The sequence below is a fragment of the Trichosurus vulpecula genome, chromosome 2 (assembly GCF_011100635.1).
Source record: "Trichosurus vulpecula isolate mTriVul1 chromosome 2, mTriVul1.pri, whole genome shotgun sequence".
Classification (NCBI taxonomy): Eukaryota; Metazoa; Chordata; class Mammalia; order Diprotodontia; family Phalangeridae; genus Trichosurus; species Trichosurus vulpecula.
The window spans coordinates 5169026-5185348 of NC_050574.1; positions in this window are offsets into that span (position 1 = coordinate 5169026).

Below are 16323 nucleotides of genomic sequence, written 5' to 3' on the forward strand. Positions count from 1 at the left end.
ACTGAGGCAGGCGGACGCCAAGTGACTTGGCCAGGGTCATCCTGCTGGCAAGGGTCGGAGGCCAAGCTCTCCCCAGGCACCGCCCAGCTGCCTCAGAAGCTGCTCTTAAAAGGTGGACTATAAGTTCAGTGGCTTCCTAGAATCAGAGACTCCCGAAGGGTCCATCACCTTTGGAAACCCACACCCCCCAGATGGAGAACCGCTCAGTGCAGTCATTCCTTTTAAATGTCAGCATTATTTATAACAACAAAAACCTGGAACGACCTAAACCCCAGCCGTGGGGAGATGTCCCAAAGCAGGGTTTGATCAAGCATGTGGCTGGGGAGCACAGCCAGACCCAGGGGGCTGCGTCCACACGTAATGAGGGGGCACAGAGGACTCTGGACTTGGGAAGGCAGGCAGGTGGGGCACAGGACACGTGTGAGGAACAGAGGGAAAGCCAGCTACTGGGATTGTCAAGCTGGCTTAAAAGCCGGGGGGCCTCTAGGACCAAAGAGAACCAATGGGGTTTATTGAGTGGGGGAGTCCCTTGGTTCGATTTGTGCTGAATGAAATCGCTTTGACCCAGTCCATTGGAGGGTGGAGAGCCTTGAGGCCCAGAGACCAATTGAACAGCTGGTGTGCCAGCAGAGGGAAGAGGAAGCCATGGTGAGACCTGGCGGGTAAGGGAGAGGGAGCAGTAGAGGACCACTCCGAGTTTACTAACCTGGGACAATGGAAGAACGGTGGTAACTCTGAGAAAAACAAGGACATTGGCAAGAGACATGGAGGAAAAGATCATTAATGAGTTCTGTTTGGCATATAGGGACGTTGAGATGCCTACAGGATGTAGGCAGTTGGTGATGGGGAGACCCAGGGTCAGGATCTATAAATCTGCGAGTCATTTACACAGAAAACAGAAACCCACAGGAGTACATTAGGTCCACCTGAGGGAACTGGAGAAAAAAGAGACCCAGACAGAGCCCTGGGGAACCCTCCCCACCCCCAGGTAGGGGCAGTAATATGGATAAGATGCCAACCAAGAAGATGGAAGAGGGGCAGGTAGGGGGAGAACAGGGAAAGGAATATCTGAAGAAGCCTGAGGGGAGAAAGGCATTCTGAGTGGGCAGCAGAGAATCTAGACCAAGGAAAGACCTCCAGGTTGGGCAGGTAAGAGAGCACTGGTAACTTTGGAGTAAGTTTCATTGGAGTGATGAGGTCACCAACCTGATAACAAGGGGCTGATGAGGCAGAGGAGGGGAAAGGGGGGTTACAGGGTGGACAGCTCTTTCTAGGCTTTGGGGAAGATAGATGGAGGACTATGGCACTGAGGGCATTGTAAGGTCTAGCAAAAGCTTTTTTGGAAAGGGGGAGTGTTGGACATGCTGGAAACTAACAGAGATAAGAAGATATTGAAGAGGAGAGAAAAAGAGAGGGAGAAACAGACAAAGAAACAGAAAAGAAGGAAGGAAGGAAGGAAGGAAGAAACAAAGAAAGATGAGACAGGGAGGAATGGTGGCGGGGAGAGAGACAGAGAAAGGACAATTTGAGTTTGCCATTGCAGTCTGGAGATGAGAAGGGTTTTGATCATGACACTTGAAGACAGGTCACCTCTGGGCCAGGAGGACACCCTGATTGTTAGAGACTAAAGGGAAGGAGGAGAGCTGGTGGGGTGGGGGTGGGGGGGATCTCAAGGGGATTGTTCATAGGTGAATGGCCTCAGTTCTACCAGGGAAGGAAGAGTCCTCAGCTGAGAGAGTGGAGATGAGAAGGTATGGGAGGCTTGAGGAGAGAAGAAAAGCTTTAGAATAGTTTCTATGGGGAGAGAGGTAGGGAATCAATTAGAGAGGAACAAATGCTGTAGCTTGCTGCTTTCAGGGCCTAGTTGAAGTTGGATAACTTGAATTTCTTGAGCACCATCAAACTCAGCTGACTGAAGTTGACCTTGTCCAAATTCCTGGACCCACGAGGTCTGAGGTTGACCAGACATTATCACTTGCAGCCTCTGATTATTCCATAGAAGTCCCAAACTCTCCTCTCCAGGATTCCCAAGCTTTCTCTATGAACTTTCAGTAGTTATGCAAAACCAGGTGAACCCAAGGAATGTCCCAACCTCCTTGCTCCTGCAGCCCCTCTCACCTGGGCCCAAATACTTTATAAGAGCCCCACATCTAGCCCCTTCTTGGGATACCCCAGCACTTGTCGTTTGGCACCCCAAGCTGCAATTCACTTGTCTTGACTAAAGATCTTAATTTAGCTATGTTGGCTACCTTCTCTTTAATTCAGGTTGACAGTACTCGGTAAGCTAGATGGCTATGTGAACTCTTCCAGCCTCATCAGTCTGAGTGGAAGAGACCCATGGTAGGAATAATCTGGGGTGTGATGTCTGACCAGGGCTGAGGGGTGAGGGGGTGAAGGGGTGAGGGATCTGACAATTTGAGTAGATGAATTGATTAGCTATGGGGCTGCAATTGGGAAGGGAAGAAAATGAAATTAGAGCAGGGCTCCGGGCTTCATTGTACGACATTCTAAAGTTTTTGTCAATGGCTTGGATGTGAGCATAGATAGCAGCCTTCTCAGATTTATAGATGATCCAAAGATAGTAGATTCAGGGCTGTTGTGGGATTTGGGAATCCCTGGGTTAGAGTTATTAAAGCAAATACACTGGGTTTAGTGATTGGATCTATTAGAAACATTTTTAATATTAGAAAATATTAAAACAGCTATTTGGAGGATAATGGTCTGATGGAGATCCTTCTGCCAGCCAGATGTCCCAGTTTGACACAAGGATACTGGGTCTAATGTACTCCTGGGGGGAGAAGGGGAGTCTTTATGGAAGTTCCGGAAAGTTCTAGAAATTGTCTCACTGTTAAGTTTTATATTGGAGTTACAACTGGGGAACAAGGTATTTATCTAGCAGGTTACATCCTGTACTGTCAACCCCTAAGAGAAAGGATTGTTCTGCTCCAGGGACATCCAGAGTGAGTGCAAGAGAAAAGAGACAAACAATACAAGTTTTATGAGATTAAACAAAATTCTCTTATCACACATGTAAAAATTTTACTGTTTTCTGATTTCTAGCATGTGTACTTGGGTTATTTAGCTTGGATTACCAATGAGAGGCACAGAGCAGGGCCCAGGGATAGAGAGCTGGCCCTATGGCCCAGAAATCTTGGGCTCCAGCCTGACCCTGCCCCCGCCATGGACCCTGGCCTCCATCCGTTATCTGCCAGTGCTGAGGCAGCAATCACCATCAGCTGTAGAAGGTGCCAGCTCACGTTGGCAAAGGGAGTTTCCTCATCCTGGGTTTCTCCCGGCCAGTGAAGTCACAAGACCAGTTTCCATCCCTTATCAATGAATACTTTATAAATTTAGAAATCTAGCAAGTTTCTAGCTAAGACTTTTGCATTCATTTTCATTTCCCTATAGAGTTGAGAACCCAGGATTTTGTTTCCACAATTCATCATTTGGTGCTTTCTGGGCACAAACTGTATCCCAATATTAACATGCTTGATATTGTCACGATTGAAATTAAAGTAAACTGAGGCACAAAGCCCTGAGCACAATCAATTGCTTGGTAAGGCTAGTAGTTACCAATAAAAAGGGTCTCTCAGCTCCTCAGAAAGCCAAAAGACTCTGATTGAAGGCTGACATTATTTTCTGGACAAAAGGAGGAGCACCCAAAAACTAGATGCAGCATCATAGATGGGGAAGACACAATTGGTTACAAAGTCAGAAGCAACAGAACTAGCAACAACCCCCCTTCCATCTTGTCACTATGGAAAGCTCCTTGGTGGTGTCCCCCTGCATGGCAAGTTAGAGTCAGAGAGATACTAGACCAGACTTATTTGAAGGACAACCAGTGTGGCAGAGACCAAGGATGTCCACTTGCATCCTTCAAAGATAACAGATTTCTTTGAGACAAGAACAAAACAGTGATTAGCAGGAAAACTAAACTTCTAAACTTAACGCAGTGACGATGTGTGATTTGTAGGAAAGCTGAGCTTTCAAACTTAGCTCAGAAACAAATGAAATGTAACTTCGGTAGTTAAAATGTCAGCAGTGCTACAAAATTAAATCAATTGTAGAATTGAATCAACTTGATTTTCTCAATTTTCAATTCCCCTCTTTGATCAATGGGAGACATGTCTCCCATAGAACACTTACCTACAAGCTAATTGTAAAAGATTTTTTAAACGTAGTCAATAGTAGCAGTACACACTAACGTTAGCCATTCTGGTGAAGTTTGGAACAGGCTTTAACACAGCAGCTCATACAAAGGCCAAGCAGGATTAGAAGGCAGAGAGCAGTAAGGCCCATTTACCAAGGGTGCCTAATAAGCCATTTCCTTGTAGCCGAGTGAACCAAGAAGACAGATTCCACCATGGGTCCCCTGGGGGACATAGTTGTGTTTCTGATATAACTTGTTGAATTTCTTGGAGGCTGATAACAATTTCCACTAACTTGTTAATATAAGAACAAGATTGACTAATCATACCATAAGCTATAGTAAGAATATGTAAAACCATGTACTAATTTTGGAGGGGACATTTATATGTCACCAAATTAACCAAGAAAATTCAGTCAACATGTAAACACCATAAACAAAAGGCCAAAGTAATAAAATGATGATCATCACTATTAAAAGACATCAAGTCTCCTCCTATCCTAATAACCCCCTCCTAGTGTCCTTCTGATCAGCATGCTTTGTCTTGGATCCCAGGTGTCCCATGCAGTGGTCTGGTCCCTGGAAACATCTCTCAGACATTCTGGGATAGGTGTCATTCTCAAGGCAGCTCTGAAGGGAGCTCCTCCTTGAGGATCTGCTTCTCCAGTTCCAAGTGACTTGCAAAGATTACTCAATACGATTTAGTGCAACCTTCTAAATTTGCTTTTCCAATAACTAGCTCATGTGGTAAAAACCAGCTCAAGCCTTGTGGATCTGAACTTATTAACTGTCAAGCAATAAGAAGAACAGCCAATTAAGAATCCGTAATTCACCTAAAACTTAAGAGAATTCCCGCTATTACATACCACTTCTTGTTTCTGTCTTTACCTAAACCCTGTATCTGATATGGACACTGCCTACAACACGCTGAAGTAAGAATCTTAAAAAGAATCTGTGAGGGCCTGACTTATAAAATGGGCCCATCTCTTTCTCAAAATGATCAGATAGATACTTCAAATGGGAAAAAAGGATGATTTAAAATTTCTTTACAATTATCAATGCAATTTTGTACGTAAAATCCTTGATCCAATTTTGAAAACTCATTACTGAAACATACTCAAAGTTTATATATCCCACTAGAAACATTTGGAAGCCAAATTCACGCATATGGATCTGAGTTCTTAGAGGAAACACTCTGGTCCTGTTGTTTTCTCTACGTTTGCTGTGCCATTTAATTAGAAAGCTTTTAAAGCTTTGTCTTATTAGAAAATTTTCACATCCTTTTTTTCATCTTTGTCTTAATTCCTCCCTTAGGAGGATATTATTCCCATATCAACCTGAAAGAATAAGGTATATCAAGGACTTAATTTTATTTACAAATATATAACTATTAGCGCATCCAAAAACTCATTTACTTAGTTGCTTAGGGTATGGATTTGACTGCTAATTTGGACTGAAAACAGTAAGATCTTTCATACTTGTGTCCTATATAGTCGTACAGAGCTGCTGGAGTATTGGAGCAACAAGATTTATTATATTTTTTAAAATTACAACTTTACCTCCCATAGTTAGAGAGATTTGCTATGAAAGGAAGAAGCAAGGACATGGTTTAAATGGTATCAAGACGGGTCTTCCAGGCCTAAGCCCAAGGGCATAGAATGACTTAGCATAGGTATAATAGGATATACCATCCTTAGTTCTCTTTTATTTTTTTTTAAGATTTTTTTTACTTTTAGTTAACAACACTCAGTTCCACAGGTTTTTGAGTTCCAAATTTTCCTCCCCACCCCCATCCCCCAAGGCAGCATGGAATCTGATATATGTTCTTCACATACCTTTGCATTAAACATATTTACACAATAGTCAAGTCGTAAAGAAGAACCATGATAAATGGAATGAATCATGAAAAAGAAGAAACAGAACAAAAAAAAAGATATAGAAAAAAAAGAGAACAGATAGTTTCCTTCAATCCTCATTCAGACTCCATAGTTCTTTATCTGGATATAGACAGCACTTTCCATCATGAGTCCTTTGGGGCTGTCTTTGAACCCTGTATTGCTGAGAAGAGCCAAGTCTATCAAACTTAGTCATCACAGAAGCAATATGTCTGTGGTTGTGTACAATGTTCTCCTGGTTCTGCTCCGCTCACTCAGCATCATATCATGTAGTTCTCTCCAGGTTATTATGAAGTCTGTATCATCCCCATTTCTCATAGCACAATAATATTCTATTACCTTCATATACCACAACTTGTTCAGCCATTCCCCAATTGATGGGCATCCCCTTGATTTCCAATTCTTTGCTACCATAAAAAGAGCTGCTATAAATATTTTTGTACATATAAGTCCCTTTCCCACTTGTGTGATCTCTTTAGGATACAACCTTAGATATGGTACTGCTGGGTCAAAGGGTATGCACATTTTTCTAGCCCTTTGGGCATAGTTCCAAATTGCTCTCCAGAATGGCTGGATCTGTTCACAACACCACAACTCCAATGTTCCAACTTTCCCACATCCTCTCCAGCATTTATAATTTTCCTGTTTTGTCATGTTAGCAAATCTGACAGGAGAGATGTTGTTTTGATATGCATTTCTCTAATCAATAGTGATTTAGAACATTTTTTCATATGCCTATAAATATCTTTAATTTCTTCCTCTGAAAACTGCCTGTTCATATCCTTTGACCATTTCTCAATTGGGGAATGACTTGTATTCCTATAAATTTGACTCAGTTCCCTGCATATTTTAGATATGAGGCCTTTATCAGAGACACTACTTGTAAAGATTTTCTCCCAATTTTCTGCTTCCTGCCAGACCTTTGTTGCATTGGCTTTGTTTATACAAAAACCTTTCAATTTAACATAATCAAAATTATTCATTTTGCATTTTGTAATGCTCTCTAACTCTTTTTGGGTCATGAATTCTTCCCTTTCCCATAGATCTGATGGGTAAACTATTCCTTGCTCTCCCAAATTACTTATAGTATCAGCCTTTATTCCTAAATCATGAACTCATTTTGACTTTATTTTTGTATATGGTGTAAGATATTGGTCTATGCCCAGTTTCTGCTATACCATTTTCCAATTATCCCAGCAGTTTTTGTGAAGTAGTGAATTCTTAGCCCAGAAGCTGGATTCTTTGGGTTTATCAAAGATTAGATTGCTATAGTTTTTTACTAACTACTGCAACTTGTGTACCTAACCCATTCCACCGATCCACCACTCTGCTTCTTAGCCAGTACCAAATAGCTTTGATGACTGCTGCTTTATAGTACAGTTTGACATCTGGTATGGCTAGGCTACCTTCCCCAGCATTTCTTTTCATTAATTCCCTTGATATTCTGGATCTTTTGTTCTTCCAGATGAATTTTGTTAATATTTTATCCAGCTCTGTAAAATAATTTTCAGAAGTTTGATTGGTATGGCACTGAATAAGTAAATTAATTTAGGTAAAATTGTCATTTTTATCATATTAGCTCAGCCTACCATCAGCAACTGATGTTTTTCCATTTGTTTAGATCTGACTTTATTTGTGTGAAAAATGTTTCATAATTATGTTCATACAGGCCCTGGGTTTGTCTTGGCAGATAAACTCCCAAATATTTTATAGTGTCTATGGTAACTTTAAATGGAATTTCTCTTTCTATTTCTTGCTGTTGGGCTTTGTTAGTAATATATAGGAATGTTGAGGATTTATGTGGGTTTATTTTATATCCTGCAACTTTGCTAAAGTTTTTTATTATTTCAAGTAGTTATTTACTTGATTCTCTAAGTAAATCATCATATCATCTGCAAAGAGTGATAACTTAGTTTCTTCTTTGCCTCTTCTCATTCCTTTAATTTAATTTCTTTTTCTTCTCTTATTGCTAGAGCTAACATTTCTTTTTTTTTTTTTAATTAATGCAATTTGTTTATTTAACAAATTTGGTTTTCAGCATTGATTTTCACAACAGTTTGAATTACAAATTTTCTCCCCATTTCTGCCCTCCCCCCCCAATCCAAGATGGCGTATATTCTGGTTACCCTGTTCCCCAGTCAGCCCTCCCCTCTATCACCCCCCTCCCCTCTCATCCCCTTTTCCCTTCCTTTCTTGTAGGGCAAGATAAATTTCTACGCCCCATTGCCTGTGTATCTTATTTTTTAGTTGCATACAAAAAGTTTTTTTTGTTTTTGAACATCTGATTTTAAAACTTTGAGTTCCAAATTCCCTTCCCTCTTCCCTTCCCACCCACCCTCCCTAAGAAGTTGAGCAATTCAACCTAGGCCCCCCATGTATTATTATGTATAACCCTTCCACAATATTCATGTTGTGAAAGGCTAACTACATTTTGCTCCTTCCCAACCCATCCCGCTTTATTGAATTTTCTTCCTTGACCCTGTCCCCTTTCCAAAGTGTTTGTTTTGATTACCTCCACCCCCATCTGCCCTCCCCTCCATCATCCCCCTGCCTTTTATTTTTTTTTTTTTATCTTCCTCCCTCTTCTTTCCTGTGGGGTAAGATACCCAACTGAGTATGTATGGTATTCCCCCTCAGGCCAAATCTGATGAGAGCAAGGTTCACTCATTCCCCCCTCACCTGCCCACTCCCCTCCTCTCCTAGAACTGCTTCCTCTTGCCACCTTTATGGGAGATAATCCACCCCATTCTATCTCTCCCTATCTCCCTCTCTCAGTAAGTTACTCTCTCATCCCTTAATTTCATTTTATTTCTTTTAGCTATCTTCCTTTCATCCTCAACTCACCCTGTGTCTGTAGAGCTAACATTTCTAATACCAAATTGAATAATAGGGGAGATAATGGACATCCTTGTTTCACCCCTGATCTTATTGGGAATGCATCTTGCTTATTGCCATTACATATAACACTTGCTGATGGTTTTAGGTTGATGCTACTTATAATTTTAAGGAAGACTCCATTTATTCCTACGTTTTCTAGAGTTTTTAGTAGGAATGGATGTTGTATTTTGTCAAAATTTTTTCTGCATCTATTGAGATTATCAAACGGTTTCTGCTAGTTTTGTTGTTGATGTGATTAATTATGCTGATAGTTTTCCTAATAATGAAAGTTCTCTTTTATTTCAAGTAATTAACCTTTTGGAATATCTAATCATTCATGTAAAAATCCACACTATTCACAGGGTATCATAGCCAGGCTCAAGATTAATCAGGTGGGAAACAGTCCTATTCAAAACGGAAATAACACAATGGGGAAACTGATTTGAGAGAACTGAGGGTTGGATTTGGAGTGAAGGAAGCTTGGGATCAGAATTCACCTTAGACACTTGCTTAGTAGGTGTATACTCTGTCCCTGAGCCTCTGCTTCATCTTTAAAATTAGGGGGCTGTACCTAATGACCTTTCAGGTTCCTTCCAATTGTGAATCTATAATTCTGTGATCACATGATTGGCCGTATGGAGTGAGGGAGAAAGAGGAGCCCAGGATGACACTGAGACTGTGGACCTGAATGACCAGAAGGGTGGTGGTGCCCTTGGCAGAAACAGGGGAGTTTGGCAGAAGAGTGGGTTTTGGAGAAAAGATTGGTTTGGAGCATACTGAGTGTCAGATGTCTCCAGGACACCCAGTTTGAAATATCCAATAGGCAGCTGGTGACAAGGCACTGAAAGAGAGATGATCTAGGAAACCGACCAGGTCATCGAGGATGGGAGGGAGTTAGAAAGAACAAAGAACAGGGCCCAGAACAGAACTTGGGGTGGGGCAGGACATGGATACTTCAGCCAAAGGGCAGGAACTTATAAATGCCTCTTGGACTGGATTGGATAGCAGATGTGACTGCCCCACATGGAGCCAATGCCAGGAAAGATGCCAGTGCTACGGCAGCTAGCCCAGTACCTGGCCCCGAGTAAGCACTTAGTAAGTAAAGTCTAGCTAATGAGTGAGTGAACGAATCTGCACTCCAACTCTAGCCAAACTGGCCCTAGATGTGCCTAGGCCAGCACACTCATCTTTGAGCTCCTGGACCTGGAATGGTTGCCTTCCTTGTCCACAGCAGCCTTTTACACAGGCCCATAACCCCCTCCAAAATGGACCCTATTTTCTGCCTTTTCTGCAGTCTTCTTTTGGGTCACCCTCTTTCCCCCTCTAGAATGTAAACAGCTTAAGGGCAGGGAGTTTCACTTTTGTCTGGGTCTCTCCAGTGCTATGCCACCCTAGCACAGTGCCTGTCACAGGGTAGGACCTTAATTAATGCTTGTTGACTGGCTAGTTGGTTGCCCCAGGAATGCCCTGCTGGGGCTGGGGAGGACCCATGCAAGGAGGAGTGCACCAACCTGAGCAACATGAACCACAGAACTCAATTTCCCGGAATTCCTCCACTTGTGTCCATTGAGGAGTTTCCATCTGACCACTGCTAAGAGTGGTGGATTCTGGGAGTGTGCCTATACACACAGGTGCATCTGCATTCATATGTGTAAGTATGAGTGGGTCTGTGCAGGTGTAGGTCTGCATGTAGGTGTCTGTGCTCGCATGTCTTCCCTGTGTGTCCTTCTGCATGCCAGGGCACATGTGTGTTGTGCATGTCTGCACATGTAGGTGTGTGTCTATGCATGTGTGTCTGCATCTACATGCCAGGGCACATGTATTTCTTCTTGTGTAGGTACATGTCAGTGCCCATGTGCCCCAGCATGTATGTGAATGCCCTTGGGTCTGTATGTGTCTGCGTGTGCACATGTACGTATATGGCTACGTCTCTGGATTCCCTGCCCTGAGCATAGTGGCTGGCATATAGTAGGTGCTTAATAATATATTTGTTGATTGACTAATTGGGGGTAGGGTGGAGGGACTTCTTCCTATTTCCTGACTATAATTGTGAGTGGGTTGATTTCTCTGAGACTGTTTCCTCACCTGTCCTGAGGATCCAAGGCCTGCAGTATCTGCCTCCCTGGGTTATTGAGAGGATTCAACTAGATCATGTCTTTTGGAAACTTTAAAGTACTATAGAAAAGGGAACTGCTTTGTGGGTTGATCAGTCGTTCAGCAAACTTTATGAAGGTCCCATGGTGTGCCCAGCAGTGTGCTAAGCCCTAGAGGTACAAAAAAGGCAAAAGACCATCCCTGCCCTCAAGGAGCTCTCAGACTGATGGGCCTCTTATGTATGATGCTGGTTTGTTGCCTGATTAGCCTCCATCGTTCTCCTAGACACAGAAGTGATTCTGTCCAAAAAGTCCCACATTTTATACATTTTTCTGCTCTTTGCACAAACAACTTTTGCTGTTATTGCACAGTTGGTTAAACATGAAAGTGAAAAATCACCCCTAACAGCAGCAGGCCATCGATGCTGATTCTTACGTCTCCGTAATAAAATCAGTACAAATGATGAGCCTCTTCTCTAGCTTCCCAGGCTCCTGTGGGATCGTCCCATGGTCTGTTACTAGGCAACAAAAACAATCAGTTATCGAGGTTCCAAATGGATTTCTGTTTTTCCCCTCCTTCCTTCCTTCCTTCCTTCCTTCCTTCCTTCCTTCCTTCCTTCCTTCCTTCCTTCCTTCCTTTGGTTAAAACATTATCAACAAATTATTTTATGTGAGAAAAAGATCCATTTTAACTCACAATATAGGTACAGGCCATTTGAATATCTACGTGAAAAACCCAGACTTTGTTTATTTATGTTATGGAAGATTCTGTTTTTCTTGTTCTTTCTTCCGTAAGTAGCTCGGTGATCACCAGAAGGTATGTACAGGAGGCAGTCAGTAACCTAAGATCTCTCCTACTGCCCAGGTATTTAAAACACTAAAAATAAAAAACCCAGCTCATTAACGACTTGACCAATACTTCTTAGTGTTAATGTGCTTTAAGAGATAAACTAAAAAGGCTGACTTAGATGGTGGAGTTGGCAAATGGCCTTATCAAACGGCAGAAACCATGAGGGGAGTGGAGTGAAGCATCTGAGAGTTACCAACATCACTTGACCATCACCACCATTGTATAATCACTTAGCGCCTGATGTGAGAAGTGGCCCAAATAGGTAAGGGGACAAGGACCCTGCTTTCAGGAAGCTGACACTCTCATTGGGCCTTGAGGAAAAGCCTTTCTCAAGCCCCCTTAGCTCCAGTGCCTTGCGTCTACTGATTATTTCCAGTTTATCTTGTGTAGCACTTGTTTGTACACAGATATTTGCATGTTGTCTCTTCCCTCTCCCTCACTTTAGACTGAGCTCTTTGAGGGCAGGGACTGTCTTTTGCCTCTTTTTGTGTCCCTGGCACTTGGCACAGTGCCAGGTGCATAGTAGGTGCTTAATGTTGTTTGTCCTTCATTTTTCAAAGAGGATCTATGACATCATGGGTGATGTCTTGACTTGCATAAAAATTGGATTTGAGTGAGGCAGAACTGTGCAAAGTCATCAACCTCACTGTTTCTTCCAGTCATTGAAGTCCAGTGGCAGGACACAAGGCAAGACAATTGGTGATGGCCCTGTGTTTTAACAACCCAGCTAGCAGCTTCGGTGGGGGCGTAAGATCCCTCCCCCACAGCCGGTACCCAGGAGGCTGCCGGGACGCCAGGAAAGCACAGGTTCTTTTCATCTGCTTAAACAAGGAAAGCACAGTGAAGGGGTTGACCAGCTTACTTTAATCCAACATTCAGTTAGCATACAGACAACAATCATTTAGTTCAGGGGAAAACACCAGCATTCAGTTAGCATTCAGTTAGTTCAGGGGAGCATACAGAAAAGCATCAAGAGACAGACCAAATACAGATTCATTGACTTACTTCAGGGGAAAAAACCAGCACCCTGAGGTTCAAAACATTCATTTAGTTCAGGGGAAAAAACAAACCAGCACCCCGAACCTCAAAACCAAAATACAAACAAATTATAAATATCAACAGACAGACCCAACACAATTCATAGTTACCAACATCTGGGCTCGGCCCGAGAGCAAGGGCTGGCCCAGAGTCACGCTTGCTTGCCGCTGCTTCCCACACCAACCGGAAGAGGAAAGAGAGAGATCTTCAAGCTGTCCTCTCCCCTCTTATAGAGTTTTTGACATCATCAAGCGCCGCCTGAATGACCAGGGCCGATTGGTTCTTGACTTGGCCCCTCCCCCTAGCGTAGACCAGGTTCTGGAGCTAACACCTCCCCTCAGCCAGCCCCATGACTCATCACACAGGAAGTTGTCTGCTTCCTGGAATGCTCTTTGGGCTTCCTGCCCCGGAAGAGCAAGCCACAGTGTCCAGAGGCTCAATGAGGTAAGCTGAGTCATTCAAAGAAAACAAAGGCCATTCTGGTTACACCCTGGGAGCAGTGGATGACCTTGGTGTCTTTGATGCCTGACCAAGCCCCAAGCACTCCACAGTGCCTTCTTCAGCTGCTTTCGTGGCCATTGGAATAAAGTGTTCTCATCCACCCATTCCATGGGGAAAGTCTTCACATACTTGGGATAGACTAACTGATGGGTTTGAGGCCTGTTGGTTACCCTCAACCTGGTTTAGCCCATCTGCTGAGATGGTGTTCCCAGGGTGTGGGTGCTGCTACAGCTTCTTGGAGCCACGTGTGTGAGTTGGTGCATAGTAGGTGCTTAATAAGCATATATTGACCTATCAATATTAATTATAAAACCAAATAAGGCAGCAGATGCTAAGTGGTCAGCACTGGGGGATTCCCCAGTTCTCTAGGAGTTCCATGAGGGCTGGGCAGCCTGGGAAGGCTTTCTGGAGGAGGGACGTGCGGGCTGAACTTTGAAGACAGAGTAGAAGGTAGCTCGGGAAACCACCTTCTAAAATCAACTGGCCACACCTCCCACATGATTAGGCCCCCACTAACCTGTAAGTTGCTTGAGAGCAGACTGTCTTTTGCCTTTCTTGGTGTGCCCAGTGCTTAGTGCACACACAGTAGGCACTAAATAAATTCTTGTTGACCTGAGGTGACTCACCTCGACTTGAGAAACAAATCCTCTCTGACTTTCTTGACAGGAGATAATGTAGCCTTTGCTTGCAGACCTCCAGAGAAGGGCCAACCAGCTTTTGGAAAGTTCCAAATGTTAGGAAACTTTTCTTACGTCAAATCCAGGTTTGACTCTTTGCCACGTCTGCCTCTTATGCCTGCTTCATTCCCCTGAGCGTCATCAGGACCAGCCTAATTCTTCTTCCACACATCAGCCTTTCCAATACCCAAAGACTCTGCCATGACAGCTCCCAAGTCTTCTCTTCTCTAGTAGACATCCCCAGTTCTTTCTGCTGAACACATGATTTTTGGGTCACCCTGGGAATGGCTGTCCCCAGGGCTATTGTGAGGATCAAATGAAATAATATTTGTAAAGCATTTTGCAAACCTTCAAATGCTAGAGGAATGCTAGCTATCATTACCCTGGCTGCCCTCCCTGGATGATCTTTAGCTTGTGAGGGTCCTTCCTAAAATGTTGTGTGCCCCCAGCAAGTCGTCAAAGGAGAGGAGCACTTTTCCTCTTTAAAAACCATTGGCATTGTTTGCTTTTCCATCATTTCAATTTCTTAACTCCCATGTTTGCATTTCAGATGATCTATTCTGCTCTGGTGTCTTCATCAGCAATGTTTGGAAGTCTTCTATTTCATTCAAGATTCATCTTTTCCCTGTAGGACTATACTCAGTTTTTCTGAGAAAGGTGTTCTTGATTCATTTGTCTTCCTCTCTTAATGAAGCCTAGAACTGAATTGGCTTTTGATTGCCCTATCACCATTGGCTGATACTGATGTTCTGTAGTCTTCTTAGACCCCAAGATCCTTTTCAGATGAGTTTCTCTCTAGGCCTCCTCCTTCTTATATTTTTGATATTGATTTTTGAACCCCAGATTGAAACTTTATCTTTGTCTCTGTTGAATTCCATTCAATTTGAGTCAGCCCAATGGTTTAAATCTGTTCAGATCCTTTGGCATCCTAATTGTCGTGCAGTGTGTTAGCAACCCTTCCCAGCTTAGTGTCCTTTGCAAATCTGATGAGTGTGTCATCTATGTCTTTATCCAAGTCATTGATAAAAATGTTAGAAAGCAGACAGTCAAGCATAGATCCCTGGGGTACTCTGCTGGACTGTGGAGACTTTTAGAGCTCACTCTGAGCTTTTTCTCTTTCCCCCTCAAGGAATTAGGAAGCTCCTAAATATTTGTGAGTTAGGGAGTGGCATGATTGGGCCTTTGTCTAGGGTATGTCAACACTGTTCATCAGCTACCATATGAAGGGTGAACTGGAGAGGAGAGACCTTGGAAGTAGGGAGACCAGCTGGGATAGAGGCTGTTGTCATAGTCTAGAGAGGAGGATGAGGCTCCAGCAGAGGCCATGTGAGTGGAAAGAAGGAAGATGGGGGGTACAATGAAACTTGGCAACAAGAGGTGTGTGTCCTAATGCCCAGAGCAGAATTCTGGCCTTTGGAGCCATGACCCCTGGGGCAGACTCAAAGCCTCAGGCACTCATGTTCCCATCCCTTTCCTCTGATTTTGGATTGGGTCACGAAATACCTCTGAGGGTCCTGGGAGCTCCTGCTCCAATCCCAGGGATTGTAGGCTTCAGACCCACATGGCGCATGGGAAATTCTGACCTCCATGACTCTGGGGAGAGTCTGGCAGGGTTGGCCTTCCTTATGAGCAGACAGTTCTGCTTCTCAATGCCGAGTCCTTGACAAGACCGGAACATCAAAGAGGAGACAGGAATCACACCAGAGATCCTGACAGCCAAATCTCAGGTGAGTCAAGGTTCCTTCTCTCTCCTGAAATGCCCACTTTCTTGTCTTCTATGACTTCTGCCTACCCAGGTCTGATACAAGGACCTGCGTTTGACAAACAATCAAAGAATTAATCTTCCCAACCTCCAGCCTAATTGGCCTTTTGATCACCTCCCCATTGTCCCTGACATTGCCCTCTGGTTCCGGCAGGACAAATCTAGGCTCCCTTCCATGCACAAGTCCTTCAAATAGAATGAAAGTGGGATGTTCCCCCTGAGTCTTCTCTCTCCAAACTAAACTTCTCAAAGCCTTTCCACTGATCCTCATCTGTCATGGGCCCAAGGCCTTCTGCCATCTTGGTTGCTCTCCTTTGGTTGCTGTCTAGTTTTCACTGCCCTTAAACTGTGGTGACCAGAACTGAGCACAGTTGTCTGGATGACAGCAGACCTTCTTCATTCTGGACATGATGCCTCTCTTGTGGCCACCCATGATTGATCACCTTCACTTTCTTGGGGCCGTGCCGTAACACTGACTCATGG